General features: G+C 43.7%; 1 protein-coding gene across 18 annotated transcripts in view; it reads left to right on the forward strand.

The window, feature by feature from the left end:
* Positions 1-650: 650 nt before the first annotated feature.
* The window catches only part of JAKMIP3 (Janus kinase and microtubule interacting protein 3), a 125,893-nt gene continuing 105,860 nt past the window's right edge, over positions 651-20,683 (forward strand). For all 18 annotated transcript variants that reach the window (XM_081007143.1, XM_081007129.1, XM_081007146.1 and 15 more), the window contains exon 1: positions 651-1,748. The gene's annotated coding sequence lies outside the window, so the exon portion shown is untranslated. The remainder of the gene's footprint in view (positions 1,749-20,683) is intronic.

The following is a 20,683-nucleotide window of genomic DNA, read 5'->3' on the forward strand; positions in this document are numbered from 1 at the left end:
AATGGAATGGGGAATCCTTGAAAAGGGCTTGGTTGGAATCTGGAACAAGAGCTCTCCATGATGCAACGCTTTGTTGCAAGTTCCCTTGCTTAGTACTGTATCTGTTTCTTAGTAGGACAGGTCACAGCCCACTGCAGACATTATTTAGCTTTGGGCTGTATTCTTCAACCTTGGTTCCCCAATGTGGGTGGACTACAATTCCAATCATCCACACCAGTCTAGCCAAGGATGATGGGAGTTGTAGTCTACCCACATCTGGAGACTCAAGGATGAAGAACATGGGGTTTGGGGGTGTCTGTGTGCTCTTTTTCCACAGTGAGCTGTGCCCAAAAAGCCTTACAAAAAACCACCTGTCTTATAGATATACAAACCTGCAGTTTACAAAAGGTACCAGAACGTTCAAATAGGCCAAAGTCCAACCATTCAGTGTTGCAAATAAATAATTTAGTCCTAACATGTAAGCACAGACCAAAAGGAAAGTTAACAAACAAGCAGTACATAAATACAACTCAAAGGAGCTGGGACCGTCTCTCTAGCTCTGGGTTTCCTACAAGGGGTTAATGATGAGTTCTGCTATCTGCCATGCCCAGATACTTTAAAGACATTTGCAAAGACCCCAGCGCAATTTTCCCTTCTGCATCCTTTCAGAGCAGAGAAACAAGAATTTCAAAATGAAGATGGGGAGGTGATCGATTAATACCTGGCCCCGGACGGGCCACGTCTGCGGAGGACCCCTGCAGGAGGAACTCGGACCGTCTCTCTGGCTGCTTGCAAATGCCAGAGAGAGGAGCCACGGGGATTTTAAATGTCAGTCTCGGCTGGGTCCTGCTACATCCCTTACTTGGCAGCGGAGAGGAAGGGGAGGTGGAGAGAGAGGCAAGCCTCTGTAACCTTGGCAACGCAGAGAGTGGAAGCAACAATCCCCACCCTGCTTAGGATGCTGGAGAGGAATTTGTTTTCCGCTTTGAGAAAAGCCAGCCGCGAATTAGGTGGCTGCAGCTGAGGGCTGGCCTTGCTGCTGGATCGAGCGCCTTTGCCTTTCCCTTCCTGAATGGGAGGGCCTCCGTTTCTCCAAGTGAGCTCCTCCGATGACGTGCCTGGAGTCGGCTGCTAGCTGCAGTGTCACTGCAATGGCTGAGGGGCGGCTGTTGGATGCTCGCAGTGAGCTCATTTTCCCCAGGAGGAAGGCGAGCATCCAGAGCATCGCCCGGCAACTGCAACCTGCTGGTGAAACCCCTCTCTAGCTCTTTGCCTCAGTTAGGCTGGCCTGAGTCTCCACTTTCAGGGTGTGTACCTGGTGAGCAGCTTTTTTAAAAAACAAGACCTGTATGGTCGATTCCACCCCTCCTCCTCCTCCTCCTTCTCCTCTTCCCTCCCTCCCTCCCTTGCTTTCACCCCCCCCCCCAAAAAAAATAATGCTGGACTAGACTTGACGAATCATGCTTGCATCACATCTGGTTCTAAGCCGTTTGGAGAACAGCATATATAACCTGCAGGGAGAGAACGGACTTTTGGATTGCTTGATTTTTGCAGTTAGAAAATGCTAAACCTCTTGCAAAATGCAAGGTGAATGGCAACCCCTCCCACTCCCCTCCCCGCGCAAAAAAACCCCCCATGCTGCTTTAAACCTGCCTGCTAGGAACAACCTACAGGTTTTAGGCTGAAGTGCACTGCAATACACGGAATGGTGCTTCCTTCAGGTAAAGCAGACCAGCAATGTGCCCATCATGATGGAACTTGCCTGTAAGGTCAGTCTCTCTGCATATTTTTGCCTCTTTCTCCACCCGAATGGTATTGGTGTCTTTGCACACACAGTTATATAACTGTCTGCTTGTGCATTCTGGAATTAATCCATTGCCAGGTTCTCGGGGTTTTTTTTTTGCATGCAATACTATGCTAAGCTATGCCATGATTTGTGTGATGTATCAGATGTCTGCAGCCTGGGTAATAAATATAGGTTGGTGGTGTTATTTCTTTTATGGGGGAAAAATATTTTTAATGGAAAAGAAAAGGCCTTGCCAGATCCACGGCATTATATTCTATTGCATAATGTAGGGAGCTGCACCCATTTTGATTTGGTTACTTCAGATACAAATTCTGAGTAGAGCTGTTAGTTACAAGGTCCCACCTGCACTTTCACATATTGAGCATCAGCATTATTATTTGGGGGGGGGGGTGAGGTGAGGAGAGAGAGTCTAGCAAATTGCACTGAGCTCCTGTGTGCTGTGGACACCTCTTTAATTCTCTTCTATAACAATAGAGCCCTCTGGGGTTTAATCTGCAGTTAAAAGGGAATTTCCCATTTTATCACCCCTGTTTCCCTTGTCGGTGATAAATGTCAGTTTGGCCCATTAAGTGGCTGGACCTTCCAGTTCATAAAAGCTCACAAGCTGCAGTCAGCATACAGCAACGCAGGTGGAGTTTGGAGTACAAAGATAGCAGGTACAAATCTTTTTTTCCCTTTTTTCTTTGGATTGTTACTTTCCCCCCTCTGAGCAATCCTGATAAGATGGGACTTGGTACAATGGGATTCACCTCCATCAATGGTTCCCTTGGGAGAATTGAACAGTTTCTTTCTGCCTTCCATTCTGATTTGCTGCTGTTGGCCTTTACCTTCCTGGAGTACTGTGTTGTCAGCAATGTCATCCTTTGCTTTAAATATAGGTTTGTAGGGAGTTCTCTCTGTGTATGTGAAGGACCGGGGTGGAGGGAGGCAAGGTTTGGAATAGGGAGCTGTCGCTTCAAAGTTTAGTTTCCACTACTTATATGAAATGAACTGTCAGGCATCTCATGAGAAACCAAGGACAACACATATGACAGTAGAAACTGCTCAAGACAAAATGTTAGAAGAGCACTTGAGAAACAGAGCCACTGCAATGTTTAGGGCTACAATCCGATAATAATTTTTAATAACAACCTAGGCTTGCATTTTTTCCAAGCATTTTATCCCTTCTGTGTATCTAATCACCGGTATACATTTCAGTATTTTATTTCAGTAGATTAACTATACTGTATAAGCAACCTCAGAAATATTTGCTACCATCCAGGGGAATTCTCAAGCTCTGTCTTGTTGGGTATACTAATACATAATATTTCAGCATTGGGTGGGGGGCAAATAGATGAGTCTCCAGAATGATCTTTAGATGACACCTGAAAAGACTCAACAGTCTTTTAGCAGTAACAGCATTAATTGAGCACAGCAAACTTCCCATGAGTTCTTAAACCACCCATATTCCAAAAACAGATTGAATTTTATATTGTGGGGTGGAGCCCACCAACTTTTCAATAGCTGATTAGCTTGTTATTTATAATCCACAAGGGTTGTTTTCTCTTGCAAGAAACCTTGCAACATATATGGTCCATTACAATAACAGGATATGTAGATTGGTGAGTGATTAACTGTTGCAGCTTAGATTGTGTTTTAACATAAAAGGACAGGAGCATATTCCAAAAGGAACTGGAGCACAAGACAGACTCCCATTGATTATATAAAATAGCACCATTTACTGAGTCTCAGTTGTCCAGTACCCCAGATTACCCAAATGAACAGTGTGTGCATATCTCAAAGAGGACAACCCTCCCATTTATTTGAATTTCTAAATATCCAAAATATTTTTCTTTTTTTTTCAACTTTCTGAGTACCGGTATGTTTGGTCAACACTCATTAAAAACTCACCAGCACATTAGACATTCTTTGCAAAAAAATAAAATCAAAAGTAAATCACCAATTCTGCCATTCTTACAAAAACCATTGCCAAAAGTTCAGATTCTGCATTTGCATCTATAGCTGAGAGTTAGGTTATCCATATATCTTATGTCTACATATGTATAAGATATATACATAAGATTAGATAAGTAGATAAATAGGTATCACTGCGGTGGGAAGGTAAACAGCATTTCTGTGCACTCTGGCTTCTGTCACAGTGTCCTGTTGCATCAGAAGTGGTTTAGTCATGCTGGCCACATGACCCAGAAAGCTGTCTGTGGACAAACGCTGGCTCCCTCGGCCTGAAGCAAGATGAGCACCGCACCCCATAGTCACCTCTGACTGGACTTAATCATCCATGGGCCCTTTACCTTTTTTTAACGTCTACATCCTTGAGGCTCCTTCTGATATTGCTGACAAAATACACATATTTTGTCAATGTTCATCTTTAAATTGTGAGAAACGACATTTTAAGAAGCTTTGTATACTGATCAGACTTTATGTGACTCATCGCATTGTGTATTTCTGTGTAAATTCCACTTGATGTTCCATATACCTCTTTTGTCTCCTTTGCTTCCTTTTAAATTTCACTAGGACTTGTTTAAGTTGTATTCAATGTTTTTTTTTTTTCAGGAAGAGCTAAATGAATGGTTCCAAATGAAATTTAAGTATCCTATGCATATTTACTAGGGAATAAGCTCCATTGAACTCAGTAGGATTTATGTTTGAGTAAATATGCTTAGGATCAGGCTATTACAGTGAAATTCTTTAGTATTTACTCAGGCCTAAACCACACTGAGTTAAGCTCAGTGGGGCTTACTTCCCAAGTAAGTGTGTGTATGATTACAGTAGAGCTGCCATACATCTGGAATTTCCCAGACATAGCTAGGCTTCGTCTGTCAAAAATGGCATCCGGGTGGAATTTTCAGGAAATGGCTATAATGTCTGGGGAAAACTAGCGTATGACAGCCCATATCACAAGTGTTGTTTTTTGGGGTGATTTCCCTTTTTAAAAAAGTTTAAAACTTCAATTTTCATGTCCAGATTTTCACTTTTTGAAATATGACAACCCTAAATTACAGAATTAGGGGTGTGTGTGTGTGTGTGTTTTCTTGCTGTAATGATGTGATGTGTAGATGAGGCCATACATGCCTTCTTCCTCCCATCTAAGCCTACTTTGGCCAATAACACAGCCAGCTCAAAAAAGCAGGGAACCGTGCTTTCAGGATATCAGCTGAGATGAACGGAAGTGCTCTGGCTAATACTTGGCCATAGCTCAGAGGCAGATTACCTGTTTTGCATAGGAAAGCTCCTAGGTTCCATTACTGGCCTCTTCATGTAGGGCTGGGGATGACCCCCATCTAAAAACTTGGGAAGCCATTGCAAGCCCTGTGGACAATACTGAAGTAGATGGACCATTGTTCTGACTGAAGGAGCTCAATGGTCTGACTTTGTATAAAGCAGCTTCCTAGGTTCCCTGGTGCTTAGCCCATTCTGTTGTAGCACAGGTCTGCTTGATCCAGGCTGAGTTGTGTTGATGGTATACTTGTGATGGCTTGTATACTTGGAAGTCAGACCAATAGATCCAAAAGGAATTATTTCCAATTAGTGGGTTTGGCATTTGGTTAGGTACTAAATCTGAGAGCCTTTGGTGCAGATAGGAAAGCTTAAGATACTAGACTTAATGGGCTTCCAGGCATACCTTCTTTAGATGGGAAGAGCTGTAGCTCAGTGGCAGAGCAATTTGCATGGTGTGCAGAAGGTCCCAGGCTCAATCCCTAGGTTGTGTCTGAAACCCTGGAGAGCTATAGCCAGCCAGTGTAGACAATACTGAACTACATGGACCAGCGGTCTGATTCAATATAAGACAGATTTCCATGTTCCTGTGTGATGTGTATTAGTTTACTGACTTAAAAAATATGCTAAGCCAGATCTGTTACATTTAGGGACCTTTTGCTGATTCTGCCCTGCGTCTTCTGCTCCAAGGTCCTACTCTGATGACACCACTGACTAGTGCTGTTGCAGCTGAGCTAAACTGGAACTATTTGTGCATGGAGCCTGCCCATTCTCCCCAAGAGAAATGTATTTTTCCTCCTCCCTTATTTTCATTTCAGATAGGGCCTGCAGAGCTTTGTTCAGGCTACAGTGGCTTCCAAGGACAAAGAATGCCATCAGAGCAAAGTGGTTCATATGTCTGGGCCATTATGGCAGTCCTCTTCTGTGTAACGCTGCTACAAAAATAAAAGATCAGTATTAGAATCATAGAATCATAGAGTTGGAAGAGACCACAAGGGCCATCGAGTCCAACCCCCTGCCAAGCAGGAAACACCATCAGAGCACTCCTGACATATGGTTGTCAAGCCTCTGCTTAAAGACCTCCAAAGAAGGAGACTCCACCACACTCCTTGGCAGCAAATTCCACTGTCGAACAGCTCTTACTGTCAGGAAGTTCTTCCTAATGTTTAGATGGAATCTTCTTTCTTGTAGTTTGGATCCATTGCTCCGTGTCCGCTTCTCTGGAGCAGCAGAAAACAACCTTTCTCCCTCCTCTATGTGACATCCTTTTATATATTTGAACATGGCTATCATATCACCCCTTAACCTCCTCTTCTCCAGGCTAAACATGCCCAGCTCCCTTAGCCGTTCCTCATAAGGCATCATTTCCAGGCCTTTGACCATTTTGGTTGCCCTCCTCTGGACACGTTCCAGTTTGTCAGTGTCCTTCTTGAACTGTGGTGCCCAGAACTGGACACAGTACTCCAGGTGAGGTCTGACCAGAGCACAATACAGTGGCACTATTACTTCCCTTGATCTAGATGCTATACTCCTATTGATGCAGCCCAGAATTGCATTGGCTTTTTTAGCTGCCGCATCACACTGTTGCCTCATGTCAAGTTTGTGGTCAACCAAGACTCCTAGATCCTTTTCACATGTACTGCTCTCAAGCCAGGTGTCACCTATCTTGTATTTGTGCCTCTCGTTTTTTTTGCCCAAGTGCAATACTTTACATTTCTCCCTGTTAAAATTCATCTTGTTTCTTTTGGCCCAGTTCTCTAATCTGTCAAGGTCGTTTTGAAGTGTGATCCTGTCCTCTGGGGTCTTAGCCACCCCTCCCAGTTTGGTGTCATCTGCAAATTTGATCAGGATGCCCTTGAGTCCATCATCCAAGTCGTTGATAAAGATGTTGAATAAGACCGGGCCCAAGACAGAACCCTGTGGCACCCCACTAGTCACTCTTCTCCAGGATGAAGAGGAACCATTGATGAGCACCCTTTGGGTTCGGTCAGTCAGCCAGTTACAAATCCACTGAGTGGTAGCATAGTCAAGACCGCATTTTACCAGCTTCTTTACAAGAATATCATGGGGCACCTTGTCAAATGTCTTGCTGAAATCAAGGTAGGCTACATACACTGCGTTCCCTTCATCTACCAGGCTTGTAATTCTGTCAAAAAACGAGATCAGGTTAGTCTGACATGACTTATTTTTCAGAAATCCATGCTAACTATTGGTGATCACAGCATTCCTTTCTAGGTGCTCAGACTGTTTGCTTAATGATCTGCTCCAGAATCTTCCCTGGTATTGATGTCAGACTGACTGGGCGGTAATTATTTGGGTCCTCTCTTTTCCCCTTTTTGAAAATAGGGACAACATTTGCCCTCCTCCAGTCTGCCAGGACTTCGCCTGTTCTCCAGGAATTCTCAAAGATGACTGCCAGTGGTTCTGAGATCACATCTGCCAGTTCTTTTAATACTCTTGGGTGCAGTTCATCTGGCCCTGGAGACTTGAATACATCTAGACTAGCCAAGTATTCTTGTACTATCTCCTTAGTTATTCTGGGCTGTGTTTCCTCTGCTGAATCATTTGCTCCAAATTCTTCAGGTCGGGCATTGTTTTCTTTATTGGAGAAGACTGAGGCAAAGAAGGCATTGAGGAGTTCAGCCCTTTCTGTGTCCCCTGTTTGCATTTCACCATCTTCTCCTCTGAGTGACCCCACTGTTTCTTTGTTCTTCCTTTTGCTACGAACATACCCATAAAAGCCTTTTTTGTTGCTTTTAACCTCTCTAGCAAGCCTGAGTTCATTCTGTGCTTTAGCTTTTCTGACTTTGTGTCTATACGTGCTGGCTATTTGTTTGAATTCCTCTTTGGTGATTTCCCCCCTTTCCCATTTTTTGTATACATCCTTTTTTAATCCTAACTCAGTTAAAAGTTCTTTAGATAGCCACCCTGGCTTCTTTAGGCACCTTCCATGTTTCCGTCTCATTGGTATTGCCTGAAGTTGTGCTTTTACTATCTCCCTCTTAACAAACTCCAAGCCATCATGAACTCCCTTTCCTTTTAGTACTACTGTCCATGGGATCTCACCCAGCACTTCCCTAAGTTTTATGAAGTCGGCTTTCTTAAAGTCAAGAAATTGAGTCCTAGTATGCTTGGCTGCTCCTTTCCGCTGTATAGTAAACTTCAGAAGAGCATGATCACTCGCGCCTAATGATCCTTCCACTTCTACCCCACTAACCAGGTCATCCACATTGGTTAGGACCAGATCTAAAATGGCTGTTCCTCTTGTTGCTTCTCCCACTTTCTGGACAATGAAGTTGTCTGCAAGGCCAGTGAGGCTAAATATGGTTATATGGTTATAAATATGGTTATATGCAAAACCCTATATAATTTGGTTCTTGTAAAACCAGACAGTTTACTGCTCTGTTCATTTATTTATTTTTATCACTTATAAAATAGTCTCAACCTTTTCTTTTAAAAAATGAACTCATTAAATAAGCAATTCACTAGCCTACAACTTTTATTAATATGCAAAGTATGTCATGCTTTTTCATTAGCACAGAACTTTATGAGACGCTGAGAGCACATTAAAAGAATCTCATTTCTTGTTTTATTACGATTATCTAGGGTTTATTGAACTTGTAGTTGTAGAGAGTTATAGCCAACAGTGGTGTGCAGCATCACTTTGAAGAACATTTATTTCCCAATATGCATAGGATTGTGTTGCTAGTTGTACATACATCCTATTGAAATTAATGGCCACGTATGTCATAGAAATTTGTCCCTTTGACAATGGCCAATTAACTTCACCCAACCCATGGTCCACACTCGTCCTTTCAGAAGTTGGTTGAAATGGGCAGCACTGAGGTCACAACTGTAGCCTGCTGAAAGTAAGGAAGAGGCAGATCACATTGCCACATTCAAAACTTCCTCAGCACCATTCTGTTTAGCTCTGGGTAAAAGCAACAGCAACAAGCTCAAGGCCTATTGACCGTCTTTCTAATTTGTTAAATGCAGGTTTCAGCTAACTTTGACACAATTTTTCAGATTATTAATTACTGGTTACAGTGGATTGAAATCAACGGGACTGCTTGGGTGGCAAGCCTATTCCCTCTTACCTGGGACTAAGCCCCACTTAATTCAATAGGACCTACTTCTGAATAGTTCCTACAGCCAGTCTTGACTTCACTTGAGTCGCACTGATTTCACTCGGTTCAGCTTATTTAGTCTGGATCCAGCTCAATGCCATAATTAACCAATTTTTGAATTACAAATAAAGCTCTGCTTCTGCAGTGCAGTCTATGAAAATGAAAGTGCAGTTCACCAATTTCTTTTCCGTGGTCTTAGTTCATGTCTACAGAATGCACACTGGTTTGAACCCAGTCTATTGGCTGGGGCTTACACAGCACTACTGCTGATGGATTGCACTCAGTAGACCATAACCCAGTACCGTTTTGCATGTTTAAACTTCATTGATTTCACATAGGGTTTAGGTGGATAGCACTGCACTCCCTGATGCTCTTTTAGTCTTTTGATGTGCATTCAGGATTTCTATGGCTGCCTAATTTAATTCTGAGCATTCCTTAAAAATAATAAAGATATTTTCAAATCCAACCCTCAAATTTCCAAAGACTCCATTTAAATGGAAACATAGTTTGGACCAATTTCTGAACATCTCATCACATTCAAACATCCACGTTTCTTCCACCCTGAAATGCAAAGCACTCTTCAGGGAGAACTAAAAGTGTTGGAAACAACTGAGAAATGGACATAAATCCCAAGTGAGTCCAGCCACTGAGTACTCTGAATGAGTTTTCTCCTGACAAGCTGAGTGCAAATGGCTCCCCCAGGGATCAAATGTAACATTGAGCACGGAGGCCTTTGTTTTTTATCCATTTGCAGCTGCCATCGCGAAATCACCTTACACTGCATGTACACAGCCTCCATGCAACACTGACTCAGAGCACTTCCGCTTTGATTACTGTTTCAATAAGGTTCAGTTCATATATTATCCTGGCACGAGGCTGCCTCCTGGAAACCAAATTGCATAGGCACCCAAGAAGAAATGTTGAGCAGGCTTGGTGAGCTTTCCACAGGTAACTGATTGGCCACTGTAGTAAAGAGGATTCTGGACTAGACAGTCCTCTAGTGTGATCCAGCAGGGCTGTTCTGAAACAGTTGGCATAATGGGGCAGCCCCTTGGATCAGACGTCCTGACATTGTGTCACTGCTGATTACATGGACAGGATGGGGCAGGGAACCAGCAAAGTCAGGGCTGTGTGGACTTACACACCAGTGAAGAAGAAGAAGAAGAAGAAGAAGAAGAAGAAGAAGAAGACCCCACCCATCTGGCTGGGTTGCCCCAGCCACTCTGGGCGGCTTGCAACACACATAAAAACATCATAAAACATCAAACATTAATAATAACCATCTGATCTGATACAAAAAAGTTACAATAACTTTAAAATAGACAACCTATATCAAACAAAGCAACACTGAACAATCCACAAAAATGCAATAGTAAACTAGGGTTGCCATATTTCAAAAAGTTGTTAAGTTGTTGAGCTTTTTGACTTGCCTAAGTTCCAGGACAGGGTGCCACCCCCCGGACGTCACTTCCGCCTTTGAAATCCGGTAATGTCTGGACGTATGTCAGCCCTATAGTAAACAACAAAATTAAACGTCAGCAAATAATAATCAAACAGTCCACACCCATTGTAATGGTTCTAGGGGTTGCTCGTGCGTAAATTGGCGCCCCACCTGGCTGGGTTGCCTGAGTGAACCTTTTCTGTCCGGACAGCCACTCGCCCGTGGCTGTCTCAATCGCTGGCAGAATCCGTCAGTGGGCGTTTCTTGAACTTCTTCCAGCACAAAAGTTCTTTGACGCCTAGTCTCCGCCTAGTCTCCCTGCACGGAAGCCTTCTGCGCAGGGAGGGTGTGGGCAGCGGAGGACCCGTGCTCTCCCCGCTGGTCCCCGGCGAAGAGTCATGGAGCCACCTCGCCGATTCCCCCATCTGCCCCCCTTCTCCACTGGTGCTACGCTGATTTCCTTCCCCAGAAGATGGGCTGCTTCTCTCCCTCCCAGGACGCTCTCCGGAATCCCTCTGGAGCCCTCCCTCTCCCCCTGGCTCCGATGGCAGTTCCCTGACACCCATTAATTACAATAAAGAATTACCAAACTATAATCAGTTAAAAAACCGGCATATTAAACTATAATCAGTAAATATAATGGCAAGTCACAATGCGTAAAATACCACCAAGAATGCAAAGCCATTGTAAAAGGATCAAATTGAGAACCCAGGGCATACAACCATATATATATATCACTGGACTCCTCTTCTTTCTTTTCAGCTGCTTCTGCCCACGCAGCACTGATCTTGCCAACACAGCATCGGGGTGTGGGGCAGTGACACTGCTATTGGGAGTGCAGAGCTGTGGCACCAGCCCCTTCTTCTTATGTACTTATGTCTGTGCAAAGGGCTGCCCAAGTGATTTGTGCTGATAGTAACCATGCCAGGGAAACCATGCCAGTAATGTGTAGTTTCCTGGCATAGTGATTAGAGACCTGAATAAAAATGGTAGCCTTCAGTGTTATATTAAGCTTTTCAGCCACAACTGCACAACCTTATAGAAAGTGGCCCTATGAACTGTGACCCATTTGATTATCTGCACTAGGCAAAGAAAACCCAAAACTTTCAGAGAGCGATTGATTTCTGGTGCACTGTATCTGATACTGCAAACCTTAAGAGTTTCAGCGGCATTATCGTTTCCATTCAGATATTCTGAGAGTGGTGATTCAAACTCCCTGGAGAGTGATCAGTGGAATTCTTAAATCAACACTATTTTGCCAGGGTACCAGTGAATTATACATAGTTCTATAAACCTGTCTCAGGATTCTTGTTTGATATACAGCTGAACCTGCTGTGCGAAAGGGGCTAGGATTAGTCTTTGAAACACCCCATCACCCCATATATGAAGACTTCCAGCAAAGAGCTCCAATTCCCAGAGTGGTTTAAACAACCAATCCCTCTTCCCAGGGAGCTCTGGGAATTGTAGCTCTAAGTCCTGGTACCCTTAACAAACTACAGCTTCCAGAATTCATTGGGGAAAACCATGGCTGTTTGATGTGGCATCCTAGTGCTTTAAATGTATGGTGTGAATGGGGTCATTATTTCTGTCTGGAGGAGCTGTGGCATAACAAAAGCAGGAGAAAAAGAAACCAGAAGATTTGTGGTACAAAACTTTTTTTGATTTCAGCAAAACGTTACAGGACTTGCATTGATTAGAAATGATGCAGTGTGACCACTTCAAAACGTTTGCAGGTGCAATGAACTGCTGAAAGCAAGATTGCATATGACTGCTCCAATAGCTTCATGTGCACAAATAATCATGCATGCTCAATTAAAAAAAAGGATGTCTGGAGGAGCCCAATGGTAATTAACCCACATAAATACAGTTTGTACTGCTTCGTAAATTAAGCTAATTTAGTGAAAGAGTTTTACAAAGGTATCAGCTAGTGAGTCTTTCAGGGTTTTCCCCCGCTGGTCAAGTGAAGAAGGGTTCTTAGGGATGGGGGAAGTATTTTTGACTCGTGGTGCGTCTAAGTGTCTTTCACATACATTGTTATCCATTGTTATACAGTGGTGCCTCGCAAGACGAAATTAATTCGTTCCACGAGTTTTGTCGCCTTGCGGTTTTTTCCGTCTTGCGAAGCACGGTGTCGGGAAAGTTTTGGAAAAGCTTCAAAAATCACCAAAGTCTTTAAAAACCTCAAAAAAGGCTACCACACCGCGTTCTATGAGTTGCTCCTCGAAGTCAAGCCGCAACTGTATTAACGGTGTTAAGAAAAAGGAAACAAACTTGCAAGATGTTTCCGTCTTGCGAAGCAAGCCCATAGGGAAAATCGTCTTGCGAAGCAGCTCAAAAAACGAAAAACCCTTTCGTCTAGCGAGTTTTTCGTCTTGCGAGGCATTCGTCTTGCGGGGCACCACTGTAGTTGTAGCTAGCCGCACTATACCTTAAACCAATGATTTCAAAGTTCCTACCTGCAGGCCCAATTGACGCAGCTGAAAACCACTGAGGCCCAGCACTCACAAAATGGTGGTGGATGGAGATCAAGTTTGACATAATCAGCTGAAAATTACATACATCATTTTCAACTGAAATCTAATCCATCTTTTGAAGTTATTCCATTTTTTGACCGCAGCATTTTCCTCATGGCAAGAAGTTCCACTGCTCAGGTTTCCCTGAGCTAAATAAAGAGGTGTTTTGACAGCCTCCCCATTTTCAGCAGAATTTGCTGATCCAGAAGCTTTAAGTGGAGAAGACTTTTTCTTCTCTAGTCTTCCTTCCTGCTGCCACGTACCCCTCAAAAGCATTTTTAGCCTTCCCCTGTACATTCATTTCCCATTCTCCTTTCACACTCAGTTTGAACCTTATCCATACCCTCACCTCATTTTCCCCTCCTGGTCCTTTTACATTCACTTTCCCCTCCTGTAACACCTTTCTTTTCTTAGCCCCTTCTTTTCTATTCCCACCTTGTTAGTTATAAACATTAACATTTTCTCTCACTTTTTCATCTCCTTCAACACCTCCTCTGGTCCTTTTCCCCCAGTGGAGGAAGACTTCCTCTCCCTTTCCCCTTGAACATCTGTCACCTGGCCACTTTCATTCAGCATGCAAAGAGTTGCTGGTGCTAGCATTGGTCTGACCAAAAGGTTATGGGCATATGCAGGCAGCAGGGCAGACAGGTGAAGAGGCACCACAGCCCACCTGAAAGTGCCCAGGTGAGTCCTGGCCCACTGCTTCAAAAACACTGCCTTACGCCCTTCCTCGTCTCCAGCAGGAGCAACCAACCAATTATATCTAGAAGAACAGGGCTCATCACTTTTTGGATAAGTTTGCTCTCAGGAAACTTTCCACAGGTCCATGGGCTCTTTCAGGCCCTCTTTGTTATAATGACCTTGGATGTTATCAGCTAATTGGAGCCATTCTGCGATAACTTACTGTTCCCAGACATAATCTCATTATTTTTTGGCAATTAACTACACCTGGGGGGGAAAGCTGCCCTATCTCTGGGAATGAATTTCAGTCACGAAATAACTCTTTTTAATCATCTACTAACAGTGGCTTGGGTTTCTACAAGACAGCTGACAATGGATGGCTATGGGGATGTCATGCATAGCAGCATCCATTCTGTGCTCCTAGTGTGGGATGCAAACATGTATGAGGTCCGGACACTGCCTGCATCCTTTATGGGACACCAGGGATGTTTGCTCATATACTACTATATGCTCAAGAACATGTGCTAGGGATGTTTGCTGGGTTTGGGCTCCCTACAAAACACATTTGAAAAGACTGAAACTGCCCTTTGTGCTTTTTTGTGTTCATGATGGCAGACACCACCCACCCACTGAAGTTATAATAAGAGGGAGTTAAAAAGGTAAAGGTAAAGGACCCCTGACAGTTAAGTCCAGTCGCAGATGACCCTGGGGTTGCGGCGCTCATCTCGCTTTACAGGCCGAGGGAGTTGGCGTTTGTCCACAGACAGTTTTTCCAGGTCATGTGGCCAGCATGACTAAGCCTCTTTTGGTGCAATGGAACCAGAGCAGCGCACAGAAACACCCTTTAACTTCCCGCCGGAATGGTACCTATTTATCTACTTGCACTGGTGTGCTTTTGAACTGCTAGGTTTGCAGGAGCTGGGAATGAGCAACGGGAGCTCACCCCATCACGGGGATTCGAACCGCCAACCTTCTGATCAGCAAGCCCAAGAGGCTCAGTGGTTTAGACCACAGCGCCACCCGCGTCCCTCTAAGAGGGGGTTACTGGGAGCTTAAAAGCGTCAGGGCTGTGTTGTACTGAGTGGTGTGGCTTGAGCTAGTGCCGGATTTATGTATAAGCTAAACAAGCTATAGCTTAGGGCCCCACTCTCTTGGGGGCCCCAAAAATTTTAAAGGAAAAAAATCTGGATGTACATTTCCAAAATATAAGATAAAAAACAAATAAAATAAAAACCTACATACAGCAACTGTGTTTTGTGTTGTGTAGGCTCATATATGTTATGTGCACATGGCTTTAGATACCTATTAGGTCCATAAATTACCATATAGCATATATTCAACACAAAAAACAGTGACAATTTGTTGTTGACGAAGGACAGCTGGACATATAGCTTAGGACCTCATCAAACCTAAATCCGGCCCTGGCTTGAGCTCAAGTTTGTTTTTTTCGGGCTGGAATGTATCTTTGAACTCTGATTGTGACTCTTTTGGTTGCCTGGATGGAGGATAGAAAGTGTGTGTGTATGCAGAAAGTACTGTACAAAGATAGCATTTGTATGTCTTGTTGTGCCCACTCTTGTCTCTGACCCTGCGCATCACTGGTATGTGGTCCCTGCAGTCTTGCCCAGGTGGAAATATGGACCTCGGTCGGAAAAAACATTCCCCACTTTACACTTTGGGCATCCCAGGGAATGAGCTGATATTCTCTGGGTAAAGGTATTGTTTGTGCTTGGACAAGCGGTTGGGGACTTGCCATATTCTTGCACAGGTGAGTAGTCTTAATTGCTACTTTTGCAGCCTTAATTGCTACTTTTTATATAAAATATGTCATGTTATTAGCAGCCAAAGTTCTAGGTATGGTGCAGACTAGTGTTTGAAAAAGAAAGAAAGTCACAATGTTTATTGCTGTTATTAGATAGTTATAGAACTGTACCCGAGGGACTCTTTTGCCAAGCACAGTGTTCCTTATCTCAGGTTTTCCTGGTGCAATCTTGTGTGTTGTGCAATTTAAACTCCTGCATGTACAGAGCCGAACAGTTCCCATTCAGCCCATTCTATAAAATATATGCAAAGGCATCCACATTGAAAAGCACAATGCCGCACGCAGGAGCAGGATACTTCCGCATACATGGTTATGTTTCCTAGCAACTGCAGCCATTCAGATGGGGAAGGCTTTAAATATTCAGTGATGTTATTTTTCCTGCCACTGCAAAGGCAAAATGGTCTCTGTTTGTTTTGCAAGCTTTTGTTCCCAGTCTCAGATTTAAAGAAAAGAATGCAATTCTTAAATGGTACAGTGGTGCCTCGCAAGACGAAATTAATTCGTTCCGCGAGTTTTTTCGTCTTGCGGTTTTTTTCGTCTTGCGAAGCACGGTGTCGGAAAAGTTTTGGAAAAGCTTCAAAAATCACCAAAGTCTTCAAAAACCTCAAGAAAGGCTACCACACCGCGTGCTATGAGTTGTTCCTCGAAGTCAAGTCGCAACTGTATTAACGGTTTTAAGAAAAAGGAAACAAACTTGCAAGACGTTTCCGTCTTGCGAAGCAAGCCCATAGGGAAAATCGTCTTGCGAAGCAACTCAAAAAACCAAAAACCCTTTCGTTTTGCGAGTTTTCCGTCTTGCGAGGCATTCGTCTTGCGAGGTACCACTGTACTAGGTGGGGTGGGGAAAGGTGGGAAGAATGAATAAATTGAATATAGCCATGAAATGGATTGAAAACAGAAGTTCCAGTATTGCAGGGCTGCCATATTCTGAAGAGCAAAAACCCCTTCCTTGCCTGCCTGCCTGCTTGCCCCCTCCTTACCTTTGCTGTCTTCTGTTCAGGAGTTGCTGCCCATCCCAGGTCTGGCGACCGCCCAAAATGGCAGGAGGCCTTGCTCGGCTCCATGAAGGCCGCAACCGGCCTGCCAGGAGCAGCGAAGGGCCTAGCGCAGCCCCGGGAAGGCTACCTGATGCAGTGTTTTGTGTTCTGGGGCACAGCGCCTTCTGAGCATGTGCATGCCCCACAAAGAAAAAGAAAATTTCAATACTCAGTCAATCTATGAAAAATGCAAAAAAATCCGCCCGGATGGGTGTGCTGCCCCCCCCCAAAAGAGTTCATGTCCGGGAAATCCCGGACTTTGGCAACCCTACAATTTTGTTATAGAATCATAGAATTGGAGAGTTGGATGGGGTACTGGTGGTCTTCTAGTCCACTTCTGCAATGCAGGAATATGCCCCTATGGGGATCAAGCTGCAACCTAGTTCAGATTGCTGTATCCCAAGAATATATGGAGGCTGAAGAGCAAAAAAGGTTAACCGCAATGATCATGGAGTAATTCCCCTATGAGGAAAGGTTATGATTTCGGGGGCTTTTCGAACTTAGAGAAAATGCAAGTAAGGGAAATCTAATAGATTTGTGTAAAATTAGGCGGGGTGTGAAGAAAGTTGATACGGCAACATTTTTCTCCCTGTCTCATAATTATTTGAACCTAGGGCCATCTAATGAAACTGAATGCTGGAAGATTAAGGGTGGGCAAAAGGAAGCCCTTCTTCACCCTGTGCGTAGCTAAAACTAGGCAGTTTGCTTGGATAGGCCTTTGGTTTGATCCAATAAGGCTCTTTTTAAGTGTTGCTCCTCTTTGAATCTAGTCACAAATATGAGCATAGCTGTCAACTTTTCCCTTTTCTTGCAAGGAATCCTATTCGGAATAAGGGAATTTCCCTTTAAAAGGGGGGGAAAGTTGACAGCTATGAATATGAGGTGTAGCCATCTAAACACTTTTGAAAGCATCTCATGTATGCAGCTATGACAAATGATATTGCTTTAACTATGCATATGTTCTCTTCCAACCGATTCATTCCATGACAGAGTGTTAAGAGTGCTTAAGCCCACTGATTACAGAAAACTTAAAGCTGAAATCATACCCACACTTACTCGAGAGCAAGTGCCACTGAACTCATATAATAAGCATGCATTGGATTGCAATGCACAGCAGTGCTGGATTGTGGCATTAACTGAAAGGTTTAACTGATGAGAGACCATATTGCTGCAGAAATATTGCATATGAGATCATCCCACCCCGAAAATATACACACAAGCTTGTTAGGAGCATATTAAAAGATAAATTAGGGCTGCGTATCAGAATTCAGAGAGAGAGAGAAAGAGAGAGAGATGCCTTGCTCTTTGAAGCTGTGCTACCTAAAATAAGGGAATCCTTTTGCAGTCTAGTGAGCTGAGACAATAGTAACACTTACACTTAGCTTTGTATGCAAACGCTGAAAGTGTTACACATACGTTATCCCCCAAATATACAACAATCCTGTAAGAGAACTGAGTCTTATTTTCCCTTAGCCCCGTTGCAAGCACTTCTAATTAGCAGGATGAAGGATGTTATTAAAAGACAAGAAGGATCAGGGAAGGACCATTGCTCATTTGTAGAGCACATACTTTGCATGAAAGGTCCCAGGTACAGTCTCTGGTGTCTCCAGGTAGGGCTGGAAAATGCTGTTGCCTGAAACCCTGGAGAGATTCCACCAGTAACTGTCCTTGGTACTGAGCTAAATGGACCAATTTGCCTAACTTGGTATAAGAAAGCTTCCTGTGCTCCTCTAAAAACAGTAGTCCTGCCTGTTCAGATAACAGTAATGCATCAGAATAATAATAATAATGATAATAAATTTATTATTTATACCTCACCCATCTGACTGGGTTTCCCCAGCCACTCTGGGTGGCTCCCAACAGAATAGTAGAAACACGCTAAAACATCAATCTTTAAATACTTCCCTAAACAGGGCTGCCTTCAGATGTCTTCTGAAAGTCAGATAGTTGTTTATTTCCTTGACATCTGATGGGAGGGCGTTCCACAGGGCAGGCACTAGTTCTGAGAAGGCCCTCTGCCTGGTTCCCTGTAACCTCACTTCTCACAGTGAGGGAACTGCCAGAAGGCCCTCAGCGCTGGACCTCAGTTCCAGGAAGAATAATGGGTGTAGAGACGCTCTTCAGGTATACTGAAGGAGAAAAGCACACACATTCTCATGCAACCAGAAGCAACAGAAAACTGCATCTGTCCTCCACAACAGGATTGTAGATGGCTGTGCTCCAGCGTCACTGAAGTCTATCATGTTCAGAAGCCTTTGGCTAGTAGCTGTTCTGTTTGTACTGTTCCATATATAGTCAAAGGACTTTCTTCCCTGCCCTGGGCCTGCCTTTCATGCCCTGCAGCATACACCTTTCATCTCTGCTCGTCCTCGCTGACATGGGTCATTGTAAAGACGAACTGCTGATTTTGAGAAATGCTAATGCAGTGGGAGAGACAGGCAGCCTCGGGGAAAGAGGAGATGTGAATAAATCCTTAAATCAGATTGCACATGCAAGAGAGCTGCAGGTGTCTTATTCCCCCTGCCTCTGAGTCTTATTGAAGTTTACATTTGTGGTGGTGTTCCTACCTCAATATTAAAGACATTCAAAATGGCAGTTACCCACAGAGGGATTGCCATGTGTATGTGTTGTACATCAAGAATGGCCAAGAATCTTGTGGCATATTAAGGCAACCACCAATTTAATCATGGCTTCAGCTGTAACAAACCTGCAAGATTTTCAAATGTCGCCAAAATTAGACTTCTACAGAGCCACATTTGACAACTTTTATGCGATCATAAAATGAGGGCTATGGCTTGATTAGCTGATGGTATAACAATGGCTTGCTTTTGTATTAGGAAGGGTCATAGTTCAGTGGTAGAAGACATGTTTTACCTGCAAAAGGTCTCAAGTTCAATTCCTAACATCTCTGGGTAGACCTGGGAATATGCCCTGTCTGAAATTTCAGAGTACCTCCACCCGTCAGTGTAGACAGTACAGTACTGAGCTACATGAAAAAGTCATCTGCCTCAGTATTAGAGCAACTTCCTGTTTGTAGAATTCAAAAAAAAAAAAAAAGAAAGAAAGAAAGAAAAAGGGATGCATCTGAATGTTCAATCAAGAAATAATTAACTTTGGTAGTGTGACGCTGGAATGTAGCATTTTATATGCAGTACTACACAGAATGCAAAAGGGTCACATGAAGAAGATTTTGGATTTGATATCCCGCTTTATCACTACCTGAAGGAGTCTCAAAACGGCTAACATTCTCCTTTCCCTTCCTCCCCCACAACAAACACTCTGTGAGGTGAGTGGGGCTGAGAGACTTCAGAGAAGTGTGACTGGCCCAAGGTCACCCAGCAGCTGCATGTGGAGGAGTGGGGACGCAAACCCGGTTCACCAGATTACGAGTCTACCGCTCTTAACCACTACACCACACTGGTTCCACTTGAGTTTCTCAAGTGAAAGGATGGCATCATAACAGGTGCCATAACAGGACTATAAGCAGTTATGGTTTTGGCCAAGTTCATATATTGCCATAGTAATGTGGGAGCTTCTCCCTGTGGTCTGTACTCATACTACTCCAATTATGTCTGGGTCACTGTTCTTCTGCTGGTGATCAAAGGTAGAGCACTACCACCATGCAAATATATGACAAGGGGTTAAGAAATGGGTTCCCAAATGCATGTTTCGATTAAAAGTTGGTCCTGGATCTGAAAACGTTGAAGATACCTGGTTTAGGTGGAAAGTATCCAATGGGGAAGTGGCAAGGGATGGATGATGTTGTTCATTTCAAGTGTTGTCCTGCTTGGGGACTGTGTGATGTTTGTGTGTTAAAGTGACAAAGGAGCACTTTAAATGTCTGGTGTGGGTGTGACCTCAGTTTCTTTTTTTGGGCCTGATGGGCTTGCTTTTAACACCATTTCTGTTGAATTGTGTTGAAACAGGTTGTGTTTTGGGCTGAATTTTTAGTTACATGTATGTAGTCCAGAGCAAACAAGAAGAGAAACCCTTTGCCTCCTTCCTGAGTTTTCATCCTTGTCAAGAAGTTACATAGTAACTGGAAATAGTTTCAGGGCAG

The sequence above is a fragment of the Podarcis pityusensis genome, assembly GCF_964106645.2.
Source record: "Podarcis pityusensis genome assembly, chromosome: 5".
Taxonomy (NCBI): Eukaryota; Metazoa; Chordata; class Lepidosauria; order Squamata; family Lacertidae; genus Podarcis; species Podarcis pityusensis.